Source organism: Natator depressus, chromosome 19, assembly GCF_965152275.1.
Source record: "Natator depressus isolate rNatDep1 chromosome 19, rNatDep2.hap1, whole genome shotgun sequence".
NCBI lineage: Eukaryota > Metazoa > Chordata > Testudines > Cheloniidae > Natator > Natator depressus.
In genome coordinates, this window is record NC_134252.1 from 15,219,696 (window position 1) to 15,226,419 (window position 6,724).

At 46.4% G+C, this 6,724-nt stretch overlaps 1 long non-coding RNA gene across 1 annotated transcript; it reads right to left on the minus strand.

Annotated features, from left to right (window-relative positions):
- Positions 1–534: 534 nt before the first annotated feature.
- On the minus strand, positions 535–4,735 carry LOC141974570 (uncharacterized). The gene is made up of 3 exons (XR_012635775.1): positions 4,627–4,735; positions 3,406–3,483; positions 535–582 (listed from the first exon to the last, which is right to left on the minus strand). It is a non-coding gene; the product is annotated as an uncharacterized LOC141974570 (long non-coding RNA).
- Positions 4,736–6,724: the final 1,989 nt, after the last annotated feature.

Sequence of the window (6,724 nt, forward strand, 5' to 3'; positions counted from 1 at the left end):
AGGGACTCACCATCAACTAAGTAGCACTCGCTAGGCGAGGGTCATGGGTTCCAAAACTCTGTGAATTGAGAGAGGCTGGGGACAAGTATTAATACTTAGTGGCATGGGCCCCTGGGTGAGGGCCTTACATGCTAATTGCACTTCCTCCTCTCTCCACTGTGGAGTATCAGAGCTAATTTTGATTCCATTAGGAGTCTAGTTACAGGCTGCTGAGCTGAATTCACTTTGGGCTAATGGTGCACCAGCACTGAGGCTCCCCTACTACAAGCTGAATTCACCAAAGAGCTGAACTGACTAAGAGCTGAACTCACTGAGCGTTGTGTTAAGTAGCAGGGGAGCCTGAAGATATATTGTGGAGCAGTTTGCGGGACGGCTGGAGTGCCTTGTGGACAGGCTGGTGGAGCAGTTCGTGGGACGGCGGGAGCTGCTGGTGGGCCGCGGAGCAGTTCGTGGGACGGCGGGAGCTGCTGGTGGGCTGCGGAGCAGTTTGTGGGACGACAGGAGCTGCTGGTGGGCCGCGGAGCGGAGCTGAGCAAAGCAGTTCGTGGGGCGGCTGGCGGAGCGGAGCGAAGGCCTATGGAGCTGTGGGGCACTCAACTTCAGATCATGTAAGGTGCTTCTTACCCCTGCCCCCATCTCCACCCAGGTTGGGAGGTACAGCTCTGCAGATAAACTTTCGAACTCTGGGGCTGCCCTGACCAGGGACAGAGACTTTTGGGTCATTGGACTTTTGGGACTTTGGGTGATTTGGGGTTGCTGGACTCAAGAACCAAAGGGAAAGGGCATGCCCCAATTTGCTTGGGGTGGGTTTTTTTGCTCATGAGTTGTGTTATGAATCCTGTTGGTGGTGTTTTGCCAACATAATGCCCCATTGTTTCTCTCTGTTATTAAAAGGCTTTTTGCTACACTCAGACTCTGTGCTTGCGAGAGGGGAAGTATTGCCTCTTGGAGGCGCCCAGCAGGGGTGGTATATATTTGTCCCAGGTTACTGGGTGGGGGCTCGAGCCGGTTTGCATTGTGTTATTGGAATGGATCCCCTAGATATTGAACCCGGCCCTTGTTGCTGCCAACTCTGACAGGCAGAAGGGTTACAATAGTAATGAATATAAATCAGAAGTTAGGAATTGTAGAAAATTGGTAAGGGAATCTGAGGGACACAAGGACAAATCTTTGGCCAGGAGAGTTAAGGACAATAAGAAGGAGGTTTTTTTACATGTATTAGGAACAAAAAGAATCCTGACAATGGCATTAGTCCATTATTAGATGGAAATAGTATAATTACCAATAATAATGCCGAAAAGGCAGAAGAGTTTAATAAAACAGATTATATAGTTTCATCATATGGTGATGATAACTCTCTTTCCATTCCACTAGTCTCGCTTTAGGATGTTAAAAAGAAGCTACTAAAGTTAGACATTTTTTAAATCAGCAGGTCCGGGTAATTTGCATCCAAGTGTTTTAAAAGATCTGGCTGAGGAGTTCACTGGGACATTAATGTTGATTTTCAGTAAGCCTTACAGCACGAGGGAAGTTTCAGAAGACTGAAAGAAAGCTAGTATTGTGCCAATTTTTAAAAAAGGTAAATGGGATGACTCGGGTAAGGCTACCTTTATATCTTTTTTTGATTAAAAGTTTGGCTGATAAAGGTAAGTGTTGAAATAATGTACTTAGACTGCTGTAAGGCGTTTGACTTGATGCTGCAGACAGCATTTTGATTTAAAAATTTAGAACAATATAAGTTAACATGGCATACATTCAATTGATTAAAAATTGGCTGATTGGTTTCAAAATGTAACTGTAAATGGGGAATCATCAAGTGGGTGTGTTTTCAGTGGGGTCCCACAGGGATTGGTTCTTGGCCATATGTTATTTAACATTTTTATTAATGACCTAGAAGAAAACATAAAATCATCACTGATAAAGTTTGCAGATGACACAAAAATTGGGGGAGTGGTAAATAATGAAGAAGACAGGTTGTTGATACAGAATGATCTGGATCTTGTGCTTGGGCACTGTTAGGATATAGATATTCAGGCCTGTCTGTAAAGGCCTGTACTTTAAGAATTTAGGGGTATTCTTATCACTTGGCTAGTTCTAGAAGTATAAAAGAAAGAATCAAAATCACTGTCTGCTGGTGTAAGGGCCTTCTCTTACTGTGACAGTCTGAGGCCCTGTGCTTAGGCTAAGGCCTTTGGCTAAGCAGCAGAGGCAGCCATAAGCTAGGAAGCGAACAGTCACATCCTCACATTCCAAACTAGTCACATTGAAAGAAGGTGCTATTGGGCTGTTAGGAATACAATCCTGTCCTGATAATGCCTATCACCTCCAGAGAAAGGGAAGTGCCTAGAAAATGTAAAAAGGAAACAGCATCCTGTCTGGCAAGAACTCACTTATCAATACTGGGATGTGAAATCCTCACTTCTGTATTGTTTTGTCATTATAGTTCCTACTTTGCTATTGTTTGTCTGTATAATCTCTGTCTGGTTCTGTGATTGTTCCTGTCTGCTGTATAATTAATTTTGCTGGGTGTAAACTAATTAAGGTGGTGGGATATAATTGGTTACGTAATCATGTTACAATATGTTAGGATTGGTTAGTTAAATTTCAGGAAAATGATTGGTTAAGGTATAGCTAAGCCGAACTCAAGTTTTACTATATAATCTGTAGTCAATGAGGAAGTGGGGGGGCCTTGGTGGGAGGGGGTGGGTGTGTGTGAGGGAGAGATGGGAACAGGGTATGGGGGTGAAGAAATTGGAACCATGTTTTGCTAAAGGGGGAAATGGGAACAGGGAATGAGGGTAAGGAAATTGGAACCATGTTTTGCTAAAGGGGGAAATGGGAACAGGGAATGAGGGTAAGGAAATTGGAACCATGTTTTGCTAAAGGGGGAAATGGGAACAGGGAATGGGAGTAAGGAAACTGGAATCCTGTTTGGCTAAAGGGAGAAATGGGAACAGGGACACAGGTGTAAGGCTCTGTGGTGTCAGAGCTGGGAAGGAGGATACTAAGGAAGGAAACTGGAATCATGCTTGCTGGAAGTTCACCCCAATAAACATCGAATTGTTTGCACCTTTGGACTTCGGGTATTGTTGCTCTCTGTTCATGCGAAAAGGACCAGGGAAGTGAGTGGGTGAAGGAATAAGCCCCCTAACAGGCACAAGCCAACAATATGTGTTTTAATATGGCTAAATGTAAATGTACACATATAGGAACAAAGAATGTCAGTCATAGTTACAGGATGGGTGATTCGGTCCTGGGAAGCAGGGACTGAAAAAGATTTGGGAGCAGTGGTGGATAATCTGCTGAACATGAGCTCCCAGTGTGATGCTCTGGCCAAAAGAGCTAATGTGATGCTGGGATTTATAAAGAGGGAAATCTTGAGTAGGGGTAGAGAGGTTGTTTTACCTTTGTGTTTGGCACTGGTTCGACCGCTGCTGTGTCCAGTTCTGGTCCCCACAATTCAAGAAGGATGTTGTTGATAAACTGGAGAGGGTTCAGAGAAGAGCCATGAGAACAATTAGAGAATTAGAAAACCTGCCTTATAATGATAGACTTAAGAGCTCAATCTATTTATCTTAACAAAAAGGTTAAGGGGAGGGTTGATTACAGTCTGTGAGTAGCTACAGGGGAGACAGAGAAAGGTATATAACATGATCCAGTAGCTGGAAGTTTAAGTTAGACATATTCAGCCTGGAAATAAGGTGTAAAATTTTAACTGTGAGGATAATTAACCATTTGAACAATTTACCAAGGGTTGTGGTGGATTCTCCATCACTGACAATTTTAAAATTAAGATGGGATGTTTTTCTAAAAGCTCTGCTCTAAGAATTGTTTTGGGGCAGGTCTCTGGCCTGTGATATACAGGAGGTCAGATTAGCTGATCATAATGATCCCTTCTGGACTTGGAATCTAGATCAATGCTCTCTAGCCCTGTACTGGAAATGCCTAATTTCAGTGAATTTTAAGCAATTTCTCATCAGTGTAAATTCACTGGACTACTAAGTGTGCTGCTTCAAAAAAGTTCACACAGTCACATATTTTAAGACCAGAAGGGACCATTAGGATCATCTGGCTTGACCTCCTACATAACACAGGCTAGAGAATTACACCGAGTGATTTTTTCATCAAACCCATAACTTCTCTTTGAACTAGAGTATATCTTTTAAAAAGACATCCTGCCTTGATTTAATGTCTTCAGGTGATGGAGAATTCACCACCTTCTAGCTAAATTGTCTCAGTGGCTAATTATCCCAATTGTTAACCATTTGCACCTTATTTCTAGTGCCTGTTTGCTTAGCTTCAGCTTCCTACACTGGATCTCATTATGCCTTGATCCAGGGGTTCTCAAACTTCATTGCACCTGCAGCCCGAGCCCCCACCCAGGGCTAAAGCTACAAAGCCCAAGTCCTGGGCAGTGGGGCTTGGGTTTCGGCCCTGGGGCCCAGAAAGTCTAATGCCAGCCCTGGTGACCCCATTAAAATGGGATCCCGACCCACATTGGGGTCACAACCCACAGTTTGAGAACCACTGCCTTAGTCTGTTAGGTCTGGTCTACACTACAGACTTATATCAATATCACGACATCAAAATTTCACCCCCCTAAACAAAATAGTTATCCCGACCTACCCCCGGTGTAGAGAGTGCGATGTCAGAGGGACACAGCTACCATCTCTCCGGGCGGCGGAGTGACTACGCTGATGAGAGAGTCTCTCCTGCTGGCTTTTAGAGTGTCTTCATTGAAGCCCTGCAGTGGGGCAGCGGTTAATACTATACTGCGATGGCTCAGCTATCTGGGGCCAGGAGCCAGCCAAACTGCACAAGGTCTCACCCTGGCTTCTACCAGCCCACTTTCTCCTTGCAGGGAGACCTCAACAATCCCTTCTGGTCCCAAGGCCCCCCAGTCTGTGTCCCCGAGTTCTGAACTACCAGAGACCCTGTGGTTTGTCACCCCTGCAGGCGGGAAACCTGCCCCCAGATATCAGTCACTTTGGCGCACACACGCCACAGCAGAGACCTGCTGAGGGAGAAATAGAAGTTTGTTTAATAGAAGCAGCTCTGCTGTTCTGGATCGCAGAGTCCAGGGTGGGCTGAGTGGGAGCTGGAGATAAAGCGCTCTTAGGAGGGGAAGACCATCTGTGGGGGAAAATAAGAGACCAAAAAAGAGAGATACAAAACCTAGCAGATCTGGCTAGCCGACAAGGTGAGTAGAATGAGGGTCCGAGTCCGCCCACAGCACCAGCAGCCCTGCAGGGGGATAGAGACTGGCAGAATAGGAGAGTGGAGTGACAGCTGTGCTGGTTCAACTCCCCACATGGACCCTCTGTCCCAGAACAAAGGTGACTTTGTTCCAGTGGAATTACTCCCCTCTGGGAGTCGAATAACATATACTGTCACAGAGTCCCTTTTATTTCTGATTACTGTGCACACGGACGGTTACACCGGTATAACTGCAGCCATTTAAATTCACACCACAGGCTAGCACATAAACCTTTCCTTGCAGACAAGGCTTTAAGTGGACTATGTGTCTCTAAACCCGTGTGCTCAACTCACCCAAACACCCACCAGCGAGTGATACCTGTCACTGCTCACCTGGGCTGGAGCCAGAGAGCGAGGAATCAGAGGCTCCATAGAGCCATTGACAGCTGGAAACCTCACCAGCCCTAGTTCTCAGGCCTGTGACCAGGCTACCTTCCATTCTTCTCCAGCTGGTGAAGTAGGGTTGTCAGGCATCTGGTTTTTGATTGGAATGCCTGGTCAAAAAAGGACCCTGGTGGCTCTGGATGGCACTGTCAACTGGGCCATTAAAAGTCCGGTTGGCGGTGTAACGGGAGTCCATGGCTAAGGCAAGCTTCCTGCCCATCCTAGCTCGGCACAGCTCCCAGAAACGGCCGCCAGGTCCTTGAGGCCCTTAGGCACATGGGCAGCCAGGAAGGCTCCATGAGCTGACCCCACCCCCAGAGCTGCTCCACGTCTCCCACTGGTCGGGAACCATAACCAATGGGAGCTGTGGGGGTGGCGTCTCAGGTGCTAGGGCAGAGCATGGAGCCCCCCTGGTGGCCCATGCATCTAGGGACTGCAGGGACCTGGCGGGACCTTTCTGAATGATTGCCAGCATTCTGTTTGCTTTTTGACTGCCGCTGCACATTGTGTGGATGATTTCAGAGAACTATCCACAGTGACTCCAAGATCTCTTTCTTGAGTGGTAACAGCTAATGTAGATCCCATCTTTTTATATGTATAGTTGGGATTATGTTTTCCAATGTGCATTACTTTGCATTTATCAAGATTGAATTTCATCTGCCATTTTGTTGCCCAGTCACCCAGTTTTGTGAGATCCTTTTGTAGCTCTTCACAGTCTGCCTGGGACTTAACTATCTTGAGTAGTTTTGTACCATCTGCAAATTTTGCCATCTCACTGTTTACCCCTTTTTCCAGATCATTTATGAATATGTTTAATAGGCCTGGTCCCAGTACAGACCCCTGGGGGACACCATGATTACCTCTCTACAGCCTCCCCCAAGTCCCGTGTTGTGTATGCTGGGGACCATGTGGGGCCAGAGCCATGCTAAACACCGTCAGAAGTTTAGGACACACCTAAAGAAGAATTGAGCTAAGTAGTAGAAGAGCAATTGTAGAGCTGGGTAAACTGAGGCACTGAGCGAGTTGGTGAGTGCACATATAACTCTTTCCCCTGCCCTCCCCTCTACGCAACACCCCTCCCACG